We start from the raw sequence: 15406 nt of genomic DNA, 5'->3' as shown, positions 1-15406 counted from the left end.
TATAACAAAGTAAAGTAGTGAGTGTACAGCTTGGATAACAGTGTAAATTGGCTGTGCCCTCAAAATCACACAGCCATTAATGTCTAAACCGCTGGCAACAAAAGTGAGTACACCCTTAAGTGAAAATGTCCAAATTTGGGCCCAATTAGCCATTTTTCCTTCCTGATGTCATGTGACTCGTTAGTGTTACAAGGTCTCAGGTGTGTTAAATTTGGTGTTAGCGCTCTCACAATCCCTCATACTGGTCACTGGAAGTTCAACATGGCACCTCATGACAAAGAACTCTCTGAGGATCTGAAAAAAAGAATGGTTGCTCTACATTAAGATGGCCTAGGCTGTGAGAATATTGCCAAGACTCTGAAACTGAGCTGCAGCATGGTGGCCAAGACCATACAGCGGTTCAACAGGACAGGTTCCACTCAGAACCAGCCTCGCCATTGTCAAAGAAGTTGAGTGCACTTGCTCAGCGTCATATCCAGAGGTTGTCTTTGGGAAATAGACACTGCCAGCATTTCCCGCAAACAGTTTGCTGAAGACGAGCAGATTTAGGTCATTGGTTACTGGAACCATGTCCTGTGGTCTGACGAGACCAAGATAAACTTATTTGGTTCAGATGGTGTCAAGCGTGTGTGGCGGCAACCAGCTGAGGAGCACAAAGACAAGTGTGTCTTTCCTACAGTCAAGCATGGTGGTGGGAGTGTCATGGTCTGGGGCTACGTTCTGCTGGCATTGGAGAGCTACAGTTCACTGAGGGACCCATGAATGCCAACATGTACTGTGACATACTGAAGCAGAGCATGATCCCCTTCCCTTTGGAGACTGGGCCGCAGGGCAGGATTCTGACGACCCCAAACACACCTCTAAGACGACCACTGCCTTGCTAAAGAAGCTGAGGGTAAAGGTGATGGACTGGCCAAGCAGTCTCCAGACCTAAACCCTATTGAGCATCTGTGGGGCATCCTTAAACGGAAGGTGGAGGAGCACAAGGTCTCTAACATCAATGAGCTCTGTGATGTTCTAATGGAGGAGTGGAAGAGGACTCCAGTGGCAACCTGTGAAGCTCTGGTGAACTCCATGCCCAAGAGGGTTAAGGCAGTGCTGGAAAATAATGGTGGCCACACAAAATATTGACACTTTGGACCCAATTTGGACATTTTCACTCAGTGATGGGTTAATATTGACAAGAAAAGAAGCCCCAAGACAATTTTCCCAAATGGGGCATGGTAAAATTAACCAGACTCAGTTGCAGTTCCCTGCCTCCACAACTAGATGTCAGCAGAGCTACATTTCAAGCTCACCCTGAGAGCAACACGGGTTACTTACTGTGTGTTTCAGTGGATTCGTGCTACAGTACATTAATGTATGGGTATAATCGGATCAGGCGGAGGACTGGATAAGCATGTTAGCTGTGTGACATGTACTCTGGAGCATCTGTGTGATCTCTTTCTGTGAAGTTCATATTTCCAGCACTCAGGTACAGAGAAGTAGCATTGAGGGGTTTGGAGGCCGTGAGAGAGGTGGCTGTTTGGACAGAGATGAGTCGTGAACTGCTGGTTTGCAAAATTACAATGACAAGACACCTCACGGTATCGCTGATCAAACACAACAGCAGGCTGCTGGGACCTCAAACATCTCCTGAGCACTGAGTTGGGACAGCAGGAGCAGAGGAGCACCTGTATGTGCGAGCCCCCAACAGATGGCTGGGAGGATCTCGGTTGGTGTGTGTTTGCGTGGGTTTTCTGCATCTACTATATGTGTATGAGTGGCTGTACGTGGCTCTCAGAGGAGCCAATTAGCTGTAGCAGACTGAGAAGGTGCCACAGAGTGCAGAGATCCAGATTGTTTCACTTTGGTAGTGACACAAACTGGCCTGCTCTGCCAGAATCAGCCCAGTGCATCAGTCACCTTTTGTCACCATGTTCATAGTTTTACTCTACTTACTTGTTTGCACTGAGCAAAAAAGAGACTCATATAAAAAGGCCCAGAAGCTATGGAAGCCCAAAGTGTTCAAATTAAATAAATACGAAAGACATTATTTATGAAAGAAATAATCATGTGAGCCACCAAAGTGTGAAATAATTATTAAAACTCAAATCATTATTATGAACTATCTTTTCGTCATTCCTATTTTCATAATAACTTATCATAAAACTTTCGTTATATATTTTTTCTGAAGTCTGTTTTCATTTAATTTTCCACTTTTATAATATAACTTTTCATTTCATAATGTCACTTTTCATGACCAGCCAGATTAAGATCTCCTTTTTGCTGGAGTGACCACAGAGAGGGGGTAGTGGGAAGTTGTCACACATCCAACAGTTATGGAGCAACAATATTGTTAATTTCCAGTCATTTCTAACCACCTGACCAAGCCCAATGTGTGAGTCCAGTATTCACTCTCTTGTTACTCTGCTTTTGCATAGCGCAACTTGGGGGTGCACTGTAGGAAATGGCAGTCTAACGGCGAGGTAAGCACTGAAAATATTGTAAATATATTGTACACTTGAACTGATATTGATAATTATGTTTTGCTGCTAACCCTGTCCACAGCGGTACGGCTCTCTGTTTCTCCAAACTGGGGATGCGCTGCCATCTTCAGCAGGTAATACAATGACAACGGATAAGTTCCTCATACAGCCCCACTTCAAAAACCCAAAAAAATCCCTTTGAAGGAGATGTTTATTACTGTGCATTTCTTTTATTTACAGCAGTAGCCTCTGGCTAATTGATTCAGAACTACTTTGGCATCGTGCCTGTTGTAGCTAACAAGAGCTAACTGGCTAAATACCGTAGCAGTGGTCGAGCTCCCTTAAGAGAAGCAGGTATTATGTGATTGGCTGAAAGGTGAGAAGGCAGTGACTGCTGACAACCCCACATGTCATGAAATAAAATGTAACATGAAATAAAAATGGCTTTATGAAACATGAACGCAGATTAAAAAAAAGATAGATTAAATAATAATTCAGAGTTTAATAATTTCTCAATGAATCAATTATTTGTTCATTTATATATTTCTCCATATTAATTCTTCTTCTTATTTAATTCAAAATAAGCTACTTTGATATTGAACAATGTGAGGAAGAAGCATCTCAGAACCTTACTTTCCCCAAATAAAAAGCAGTTTTGAGTCACCAAAGCATCATCGGTTTTGCGGTATTGTCTGTTTTTTGACCCATACACACAACTTAGAGTAATTCTCACTACAGGTATGTTTGAGCTCAATAAAATACTTTACTTCTTGTGGACTAAGATTTCCTTTCGAGCAGGACACAACGTATGACACATGGCCTTGATGGTTGTTACCATGAGATACCGAGGTATGGGCGGCTTTGACGACCCCTTTCGTGCAGAGCAGAGTGAGCAGCTGACGTAGTCCTGACATTGATGTGACGCAGGGCGTGACGTAGTCAAGACTCCAGAATAACGCAATCCCCCCCGAGGTGCCTTCATATCCAATTTAACCCCGGTCCTGAGGAGAGTCATTCCTCCGAGTTGAGGAGGTGTCAGGAAGGAGGAAAAGAGGAGGGGGCAGATGTGTGGCTGCAGCAGAGGGAAGGAAATAGAGAGAGAGAGACAGACACATTCACACTCTTCAAAGACTTTTCAAGCAGATTGACCAAGAGACGTTTGCGAATCAGCCTCATCATGGAAACAACCAGCAAACAACCCTGCACATGAGATAATGAGGCTTTTCACCCAGAGACATAACGAGATACACAAAGTGAAAACATGGGGGAAAAAACAACATTTTTTTATTGGATGTTTTGGTTTGAGAAAAACAGTTGGTGGTATTTTTTCTCAGTAGACTTTACGTAACCTGCTGCTCTCTTCTTATATCAGCTGGAACTTACTCTCTGTCACATTGTTACTGAATTCCCTCCGTGTCTCAGTGTGGGTAGTGTCATGTTATGTGGCAACAAAGCATTTTTCCTATGTTGCCTCTTTCATGCCATGAAGTCACTCTAAGAACAGAGCCGTGGATAGACACGAACAGACAGATTCAACTCTGCTCAAGATAAGGTGTTAAAATCATCCTTACATCTTGCAGCGCCTGTTTATTCACTGCTGCTGCTGCTGCTGCGCCGATTTGGTTTGTTTTCTTAATCCATAATTGCACTCTTATCAGAGTGGGAACGCCTAAGAAACACCTAAAATTACAATAGAACTTCCTCTGTGACAGATGTAGAAAAGACCACCCACTTGAAAGCCAATCCATTAGTCTCCCCCACATGCAGAGAGATTCTCATGCAGACTTACACACACACACCTAGGATGCACCCACATGTGCATGCACACACAATTTTCTACATCAGTGACAATGATACTCAATGAAGGCAATTGACTAAACTCTAAAGATGATGCCCACTTTTCTGCCGAGGCAGATCGAGGTGACACGCTGAGTCATTCTTTGGCTTATTTACACTGGAGCACTGCTTGATAGCTTTTTGGTGAACACCTTTAAAGAAGACGGGACAGATGAGTTTTGATGACACTGAGTTGACGTAGCAACTGTGGGACAAGCGGTTTCTTATGGCCGCTGCATTACCTGCCGTCCTCTGATTAATTTCTTCCACAGACAAATTGGATCTTTATCCTCCTCCCCTCCTGTCAGTGAGTCATGGCAAACCCACTGTGGCAGAGTTGTCAGGCAGAATGTGATTGAATGTGAATAATGTGGGGGGAACATGAACCAATGATAGGATTATAGACTCACCATGGCCTCAAGTTTTACCTAGGCTGACCACTACGCTCCCCAGTCATCATGTATCAGAGGAGTTTATTAGACGCACACACATTCGTGCGTGCACATACACACCTGACTAATCCATTATAGCAGACAGTGGACTGATAGCCATACAAAGCGACAGATGCAAGATGGAGCCATGTAAGAGCTCATTGACCTCTGCCCTGCTCTGGGCGCTGTGTTCGCTGACGCAAATTACTTGTCCATCCATCCCATGCATCCTCCTTAGCAAAATGAGACCGACTGTGGATCACCGCATCTCGTGCACAGATATAGCCCGCTCCTGTCCAGAAAGAGTCCTTTCATGCGTGTGTGTGACAAAGAGAGAAATAACCACAGAGGAAATGAGGGTGAGCGAATATAAATATCAACAGTGAATTTTTATAAAAGACGGCAAAGCGAGGACGTGACTTTTTTGCTGCTCTGATATGTCCTCTCTAGGAACTTTTATTTTGAACTGAATCAACATTTCTTTTTGGTGCACATTGAGGAAGAAGCAACTTTTTTTTTTCATATATATTACATTACAGTCATTATAATGTACATCCATGGTTTACAGACACAATGCCTCTATCTATAACATTATTTATTCATAATCAGTTACAAGTAGTTTGTCTTCATCAAGGACAACAATGACAATAAGTCTCGGACTTTCTTTGTACATGTGTGTGATTTAATATTAAACAAATGAAAAAATCTTTAATTAGCCTTAGCTAGCTAACCATGTCAATATTAGCCTGCCTGCTAAGATGCTTGAGCTATTGCTACAGGAATTTGTACTGCGATGCTACAGCAGTATGCAACAGTGTACAGATGATTAACATTTCCTGCACTGGCAGCTGCAGTTTTATGAAGATAACTAGCTACTACATTTTGTCAGCCATACATTTGTTGCAACAAGATATGAGAAATAAAAAAGATGGAAAAAAGACACTTTGCCCCATTTAATTACTGCAACAGCTTGTCCTTTAAAATACCTATGTCCTTTCCTTTAAGTATTTACCAAGTGATTTATTGCTTTTTTGCCATTTGTTGCTTCAAGAAAAGCTCTCAGTCTCCTGAGAGTAGTTAAATTTCAATGTGTGTGTTTTTGTTATAGTTTAACCTGCCAATTTGTCATTGCCTTTACTCCTCTTGTTTCTTAAATGAACCTCCTAGAAGTCAGTCAAGCATAAATAAGTGTGCTGCAGTCACTTTGGTAATATTATTTATTTATTCAGCATTTCTGTTTGTCTCTCTTGCTCTAGTTTTTTCAAGTGTGTCATGTACGGAGACAGCCAGGGGAAGCTGAACTTCTCTTAACATATCACATTTCCCGTGTTGCCACAGTGTGAGAAGCACAAACACCTCAAACACACGCACACACACACACACACATACATACACACACACACACACACGCACACACACATACATACACATCATCACATCAACAGAGATCAAATGCTTGCAACATACTGTAGCCTGCATCACCCTCAATCTTCTCTTTGTGCGACATCCCAATTTTTTTCCTGCTTGTATTCTTTTCTGTTTCACTTTATCTCCCACTCATTCATAGAGTTTTCTGTTTGAACAGGATTTCTCCCCCTCTGACGATAGCAGAAGACCCAGCGGTGAAGTGCATCAAAGTTTGTTTCATGTTGGGGTGCAAACGTCTGACTTTCTATTCCAAAGCTCTGATTGGCTTTAGAGGAAGACACTGGGTATTTGGAAGATTGACCCATTTTAGTCAACTTACTTCTTAGTAATGATGCAAGTCATCAGATCCATTCATTTAAGCTAGTGCTTTAGCAACATACAGTCCCCTCCAAAAGTATTGGAACAGTGAGGAAAATTCCTTTGTTTTTGTTGTTCACTGAAGACATTTGGGTTTAAGATGAGTATGAGACAAGAGTTCAGAATTTCAGCTTTTATTTCCTGGTATTCACATCTAGATGTGTTAAACGACTCAGGACATACCACCGTTTGTATTAGACCACAGCATTCTTAGGTGAACAAAAGTATTGGAGCAAATAATCTTAAAGTAAATTACATTTAATATTTGGTGGCATAACCCTTGCTTGCAATAACTGCCTCAAGCCTGCGACCCATCGACATCTCCAAACTGTTGCATTCTTCATTTGTGATGCTATTCCAGGCTTTTACCGCAGCTTCTTTCAGTTCTTGTTTGTTTCGGGGTGTTTCTCCCTTCAGTCTCCTCTTAAGGAGGTGAAATGCATGCTCTATCGGGTTAAGGTCAGCTGATTGACTTGGCCAGTCTAAAACCTTCCACTTTTTCCCCTGATGAAGTCCTTTGTTTTGTTCGCAGTGTGCTTTGGGTCATTGTCCTGCTACATGATAAACTTCCTCCCGATTAGTTTCCGATTCTTCCTGCTGATGAATGGTTTGCATCTTGTGGTGTGGCCTCTGTATTTCTGCTCTCTGAGTCTTCTTCCAACAGTGGATTGTGATACCTTCACCCCTGCACTGTGGAGGTCGTTGCTGATGTCACTTACTGATGTTTTGGGGGTTTTCATCACAGCTCTCACGATATTTCTGTCATCAACTACTGTTGTTTTCCTTGGCCGAACTTTTTTTACAGTCTTGACCTCTAGGTCAGATTGGATGGTTGTAATAATAATAATTTATTCATCTCTTATTAACATCTCAAACTGCAGATATAATTGTTTATTAGAAAGTGAGAACCCAACAATAATCCACTTATCTGCAGTTATAGTCCTAAATGTTCATAACTTGTTAATAAAGAGATTTTGGCTTTCCACAAGGACAAATTTCAAACAGCTCAGTGGAGCAAAAAGAAAGAAAAGGTCGTACTAAAGGGAAGATATTTTTCACAACCTGGCAAACCAAAGTTTGATGCTCATATAACATTTTTTAACCACTGATACAGCCATTAGTTACAAATACAAAGCCTTTATAAAGGGTGTGATATAGAATGAGAATGCGGTGCCATTAAAGCTACTTTCCTTTTCTTCCATCAGGTATCCTGACGTGTTGGTATGGAGCAGCGGTGTTAATGATCTATAAGGAACACGTGGGTAAGTTTCATTGACAGCGCAGACAAACAGCACATGGAGCTGAATGATGTGTGCACAACAATTAAAAGTCATCTGATAGCGAGATAAGAGGGCGGAACGGCATCGTCGCTCCTGCTGGGATAATGATTTAGTCAATATTAGTTGAGTACAGCAAACAAAGTGCTATTGGCATAACAGATCACTGATCGATTAAGTGGCCCAACACCAGTTACTTATTTAAAATCAAATGGGGGTAGGGTTTTTAGGTATTGGATACTGTATATCCTGTTATAGATGCATGTGTTTGATCTATTTAATTGGATAAAACTAAATAAAAATCTGTTTAGAACAATTCTAGAACAAGGTAAGGAAAAAGAGGTAAGTTCAGAAGATATTTAAATCTGCTATCTGCTTTTTATTCCAAAGTGGTTGTTCATAGTGATGAAACCAGAGAGAATTAAAATAAAACTTTCAGTAAAAGAAACGACTGTACACTACCAGCCCGAGCACAAAACAGCAGATAAAGTTAGTAACCAGCTGGTGAACATGGTGGAGCATTTAGCTGCTAAAGAGCCAGATTTTGGTGGAGACCAAAACAAAGCTGAGAGGAGAGCGAATATTAGACTTTGTCAGATGGACACAAACACTGAATTTTAAATAAATGCTAAAGTTGTTAACTTTATATGGTGGTAATATGTCAATGTTTGCAACGTGATGCGTTTCCCTCAGGTGGCCAAAGAAATCCACCAACAACAACTATTTGTCCTGGTTTAAAGAAACCCATCCCTCTCCTGGTTAGAAAATAACCACTTCTTTTTTAACTTTCCCTCAGTCTCTATCCTCTCCACTTGAAGAAACCAGCCCAGCGCACTAAATGCACAGACGCTTTTCTAAAATTGAAATGTAAACTTTTAAGCTATGAGATTTTCCCCCAGACTTGTAAAGCCAACATCTGTCAGCTGACGCCACAATTTCTGTGAAGCCTCTGAGCCCATCAAATATTGAAGCGATGCACATTAAAAATGCATGAGGTTAACAATTCTGTGTTGTTTCTCTGATCTGCCTCCTACTCATCATCTTTAAAGGACCCAGACAAGCAGCACCTCACAGAAAGACATCCATCTACATCCAAATGGTTCACAGTACAGGAAAACTCTGTGTTACTGATGCAGAGTAAATAGGAAACGAGGAGCTACATTTCCACAGTTCTTTACAAGTTTGAAACTTCTTTCACTTTCCTTTACATATTTCACACAGCTGACACTGTGGCCATCTGTCTCTGATTATCAGTACAAGCTACAGCTATAATTATACACCACTGGTTTTATGCATATTTAGACATTACACTTCATTACATGTACCCTTAGTAAGCTCCGTTTTTTCTGTCTGTTCAATACAGTTGAACATGATCAGTTCTACCTTTAATCTCAGGCTTTATGTAATAGGTGAGGAGAATAAGATACGTGCATTTCAAGTGCAAATCTACTCTCATTTCTAATGTCTCTATTATCTCACCCATCTTTCCATGTCCCCTTCTTTGTCTTTTTCTCTCCATATTCCATTTCCTTTTCCTTTATTCCACTTTCTCTTTCCCTCTCCCTCTGTGACAAAAGAAATGTGAATAAAAACTCTAATGAAGACCAGAGAGACTTTACAATTGCACGTCACCGTAAAGGCATTCATACATAAACACCGGAGAGACAAGAGTGGGAGGGAAAGAAGAAACTTCATTATCATGGTGATTATCAGACTTTAGAAGCATTCTTCAGAGCTGGACATACTTTTTATGTTGGAAAATAACCGGGGAAAGGATCTACATTTCATCAGCAAGATCCCAGTATACAACTGTAGCAAAGCAACAATCTTCCTCTACACATACACCCCTCTATCATACCAATCCGCCTGCAGCAGCAACACTACCATATGCTACTGTGATTTGTCTCAAGGCGTCTATATCTTGACATGTGGTGATGGCGGATGCATCCATCAAGCTGAACAGGACAGGGATTGAGAGATTAGAAGCTTTACTGCTGTCCTCGCTGTCAGCAACTGACGACAACCAATGTGACGCTGTCGGGCGAACTGTAGTACATTTTTAAAGATCCTGTTATGGGTGTGGATGCGTGGATTCATATACACACATTCACACCGTGTTGAATCTTTCTGTAGCTGTCTCTGAGGGTGCTCACTTCAGTAGTAAAAACACCTAATGATCAGGGGCACTATGATAAGTCACCATCAGCATGTAAAATGCTCCAGGGTAAAAGTTAAAATTTAAAATGTTGATGCTGAAGTTATTCTTAATGAAAAGCGTAGATCTGGCTTACGTTTACCCATGGCTAAAACAAACTAGAACTTGTTTGTTAGCTAAGTGAAGTACCTCTGACTCATACTGGACAAAGTATAATCACAACCTCTAAAAACAAAATCATTAGTGAAGTCCAGTTTGAACCTGTTAGCACGAAATAAATCTTGTATATTTGACATTCACCAAAATATCCTTAAAGGCCACATGAATAAATTTTTTGTCCACTTGGGAACAGTGGAACAATCTAACACATAATATATTATCACCTTAAAAAGTGAACTTTATAGCAAACAACTGCGCATTTACACATCCAAGAGTCACAACCCAACATTAGCATGCATTAAAAATTGAATGAAAAGGCGACATTTTATTATGCTGCTTTGGTAGCCTACCTGTTGGCTGCCCCTTTGGATTCACTGGAAGCTGCCAGTCCCGCTCTCTCTGCTTCGTTCTGCCAAAACACATCCTGCTGCTCGATTTTCTCCTGAATTAGAAGATAATGCTTATCAAACACATGCATAATTATTTGTGGTGTTTGCTATGTTGAGAGTACCTGGAACTTGAATTCAGGAACAGGACTACATGAATATGTGGCAATGGCTTCATTGTAAGTTATAGGTAACAAGCACGTGATACAGCTAATAACCGCATAATTGGCCTACCTGCTTACCTCTGCCTGTGTTTTCTCCAGTTTCTAACATAACTGAAGTAATTTTCGTGGACATCTTTTCCCAGCAGATATAATAATTTGTAACAGGCAGAGGGGCACTGTGTTGTGGATCCTCTTGACAAATTTTGGGAAAAGTCACCAATGGAACAAACGTGCACAGCAGTTCTTTGACCATGTGTGTGTTGTAGTGGCAGTTCCCCCTGACACACAGTAAAGGTGAAAAAAAAAAGAACCAAGCAACAGGGTGGGGTGGAGGGAGATGTTATCATCCCATCTTTCTTATTAACAGTCTCAGATTGAGCTTGGACTTAAGTGCTCCAGCGTCAATTTCCTCCACCTTGTCCTACATGGACTGATAATCAGTACTGTTGAGCATTACAGAACAAAGGCATCCACTCAAATAATAATCTGTCTAGAGTGGCATTTTTCCCCAAATAACACAAAACATTTGAGACATTTTCTCATTTTCAAAGATATTTTAGAAGCCCCCCAACGGTGCTCCATGCTTGAACCGAGTTTATTACGGTTTTGAGAATGTCTGAATTATACAGACATCTGCCCACTATATTAGATAAGTGATCCGTCTTTTAGTCACACAGTTGCTTCCATGCTTCAACCAAAGAGGACATGATTGTGAATTTAGGGCATTTACTGGATGTCCTCTATATGAATCCAGCAACTTAGGTTAACATAAAATGGGCAGTTAGGGTCAATGTTGATACATTTTTTAATTAGGACAGCTATTGTATAATGCAGTTTCAGTTTGGTGTGTTTTTAAATACCTTGGAAAGAAGCAGTGCCCATTCCCAAAAACAGAAAAATAAACGATTCAATATATTCTGAAATAGCTATTCACTGAAACCATTAGGATCTGTACAACATTAATTTAATAAATTATTGAGGACAAAATGGTATCTAATAACTGTGTAGTTGAGTGTATGATATCACTGTCTCTGCGAGTCATTTCACCCATGCTGTTCGTGGTCCATTACTGTAATATGAGTCAACTGAATGGGTTAAAGTATTGAATATGCTGTGAAAACCGTTGCTTTATTTTTGCTGCTCTGTGATTCCTTCACACTTAGCAGAGCCTTTTACACCAATAAGTTAAACAAGGAATATAATGTAATTTTAATGAATTTGATTAGGATGATACGAAATAAATCATTTGTTTAAAATTATAAAGGGTAAAATGTCTCAACAGCAGATGATTCTTTTGATACTAGTTACAAAGCACTTCACAAGGCCTGCAACAAACATTTGTGAGAAGTAAATATTTTAGATTGTAGATTTTTAGATTATTAGGACTGGATTGTATTTTACTCTGGAAATAAGTATCTATCAAAGTGTGTTAACAGTCGAGATCAGCATGTCATTCTTAAAGGAGGCAGTGACGAAAGCTTTTTTTTTGTACATTAACATGATTGTTAGCTTAGGATGTGCTTGGGGCATTATATTCAAATTCCAGGCGAAAACACCACTTTGTAACATGACTGTGATCTGAGGACGTGTCTAAGACAGTATGCTAAATGCCAGAATTGAATTAACATTTGCGTTTGGTCACATGTGTTTGGTTTGTGGTTTGTCACTTGAGAGCATTTCAGGGAGAGAGATGCTGAATGTCTAGAGAGAACACCACTCTGGGCCTCCTCCCGCGAACTGTACGTTTAAAAGAATGATTCATCGCACAGTTGACTCTGTTATTGTTATTAAAATTTTCTATTATACATTGTACTATTTTTTGTCAGTATTGATTAATCTTCGATTATTTTTAGCCATGGTAACGCCGTGGCTTTAAGGACGGCAATGTGAGTCTAGTGGCTGATCGGTCCAACACGTTCTAAAGACATTCATGCTCCTAATGACTTTGGTAATGACATTTAATCAAGTCAAAAGTTTGTCATAAATATGTCCATTAATTTGGTACAAGGCACACAGCGTTCTCATCAGCCTCAGCTGTACTATTTCATTAAGGCTAAATAGCTAAATTTTAGCATGCTAACATGCTATACCCAGATGGTTAAGGTGGAAAACATTCTACCTGCTAAACGTCACCATGTTAGCATTATAATTGTCAGTTTGTTAGCCTCACAGTCTGATCAAATACAGCCCCATTGAGCTGTTAGCTCAGTCCGTGAGGACTTGTCTGTGGAGCCGGAGGGTCGCTTGTATATGTCTAGCATGGACCACTGCTGAAGGTGCCCCTGAGTAAGCCCCCTGTTCCCCTGGCACTTCACAGTAGCTGCCAACTGCTCCTTATTAGGATTGGTGAACCACAGAGAACAAATTCTGCATGCATTGTACTGTGTATGAACTATCTGTGGCCAATAAAGTTGACTATCATTCTTTGATGTTTAGTCCAGAAACATCAGAAAATAGAGGAAAAATCACGATTACAAGTTGGAAGAGCCCAAGGTGACATCTTCAAACTGCTAGTTTCGTCTGACCAACAATCAGAAAAACCAAAGACATGAAATTTGCAGGGATATAAAACAGGGGAAACCAGCAAATTCTCGTTCAACTGTTGACTGTTAACCTTTTGTTGATCTATAAATTGACTAATTGTTTCAGCTGTACACTGTAAACAAATATTTACTGCACAAGTCATAAAAGCAAGTATAGTCACACAGTATTACATAAGATCAAAATAAGACCAAAAAGGGAGGTCGAGGACAGTATTTTCATTTTCAATTTAACATCATTTAACCAACGTTATCTGTTTTACACTCTTCCACAGACCAAAAAATCATCTCTTTTAAATGTTTTTTCTTGCAGCAATAGAAGCTTTATTCGTTCTTCAAGGAGTTTTGTAGCGTACACCCCCCCTAACTGTTGTAGATGGAGCCATCTGGGAGATGGGCGGTTTGGCTCCTCTGAGATCGTCTGTCAAGCTTTAGCGCAGCCTCTCGCATTTGGCTTCATCTCTGTGGGATTCTCTGTAGATTCAGGTTGCTTTTCTTCTTCTTTTTTTAATTTTGGCATCCTGTGGCTGACTAACGGGATGCCCGTGGAATGAATAACGGTGACTCTGCACATGAATATACAATTGCCGGAAAAAGTATGTGAACCCTTTGGAATAACCTGGGTTTCTGCATAAATTTGTCATAAAATGCGATTTTCATCACTTTCATCAAAGTCACAACAATAGACAAAGACAGTCTGTGTAAAATTATACCACACAAACAAATATATGTTTTCATGTTTTTATTGAACACACTGAGTAAACAGTTCAGGGTTTAAAAAGTATGTGAAGGCCCCTAGGCTACTGACTTCTCCAAAAGCTAATTGGAGTAAGAAGTCAGCCAAAGTTAAGTCCAATCAATGAGATGAGATTGGAGTTGTTGGTTAGAGCTGCCCTGCCCTATAAAAAATAATGGTGGCCACACAAAATATTGACACTTTGGGCCCAATTTGGACATTTCACTTTGGGGAATACTCACTTTTGATGCCAGCGGTTTAGACATTAATGGCTGTGTGATGGGTTATTTTGAGGGGACAGCAAATTTACACTGTACAAGCTGTACACTCACTACTTTACATTGTAGCAAAGTGTCATTTATTCAGTGTTGTCACATGAAAAGATATAATCAAATATTTACAAAAATGTGAGGGGTGTACTCACTTTTGTGAAATACTGTACTTTTTCCTGCGACTGTACATACATTAACAGCCACGCTGCATCCACTGTGCATGAAAACACAAATGAAGTTAGTTCACAATGACTTTCTTACTTAAACAACCTTGGTTAGAGGTTAAAGGTAAATTCTACAAGCTCACAATGAAGTCGTCCTTTATTTTTAGAGCCTCAGCCACAGTTTAATCAGGGTGGTTTTGTTAGTCAGCCTTCTAATGTGATAAGATGAAAGATCTTTGTCTGCCTTGCTTCATAGCCAGAATAATACAATATATTTTGTAGTGAAAAACAGCCCTATCCACTCCTAGCATATTGATAACATTTTTCTAATGCTTTGCCACTTTTTTTGCAAATTGTCCAACAAATGTGATCCCGTATTTTGAATTATAAAACCACAAACAAGCTGATCCACAAAAAACAGAATCCAAGCGCAAAAAATAATAATAATTATTTGTTGCTGGCTTGGTAAAATAATGGCTGGTATAATATAATGTAATATATTATATAGTAACTGGTATTTACAATTATACCAAGGCCATTTCAGATTGACAATAAACAAAATGCGGTGGAAATCGGGAAGCAATTGAGCAGCTGATCTCATGTTGTCAAACTGAACTAATCAGATGTTTTCTGGAGAGTGAGTACATACCATGATTTAGACAGAGAAGAGACAGAAAAGATAAAGAGAGAGAGAGAGAGGGAGAGAGACATAGAGACAGAGATAAGATAAGAGAGAGAGGGAGCGAGACATAGAGACAGAGAAAAGTGAGAGGGGCACTAGACATTCTTAAATGCTAATACGTGAAGATGGTCCAGGTGCAGTAGAGGTACCATCTGTTTATCCAAACACAGCATGTCAAATATGAAATATTCATTATGATTCATTGAAACACACAAGCATACCATGCATGCTGTATTTCAATAGGGCCTGAGGCTGTATCCATATGCAATAAGCTGAGAGCTGAATGTACCTGTCAGCGTGTGTGTGTTTGTGTGTGTGTGTGTGTGTGTGTGTGAGAATGGTAGCATGTGT

At 40.2% G+C, this 15406-nt stretch overlaps 1 long non-coding RNA gene across 1 annotated transcript; it reads left to right on the top strand.

The window, feature by feature from the left end:
• The first annotated feature begins 2149 nt into the window (after positions 1-2149).
• LOC123977060 lies at positions 2150-2861 on the top strand. Its single transcript, XR_006826525.1, has 3 exons — positions 2150-2468; positions 2551-2602; positions 2709-2861. It is a non-coding gene; the product is annotated as an uncharacterized LOC123977060 (long non-coding RNA).
• The last annotated feature ends 12545 nt before the right edge of the window (positions 2862-15406 follow it).

The sequence above is a fragment of the Micropterus dolomieu genome, linkage group LG09 (genome assembly GCF_021292245.1).
Source record: "Micropterus dolomieu isolate WLL.071019.BEF.003 ecotype Adirondacks linkage group LG09, ASM2129224v1, whole genome shotgun sequence".
NCBI lineage: Eukaryota > Metazoa > Chordata > Actinopteri > Centrarchiformes > Centrarchidae > Micropterus > Micropterus dolomieu.
Note: the sequence above shows the minus strand (reverse complement) of the source record. Positions and strands in the feature narration are given on the sequence as shown.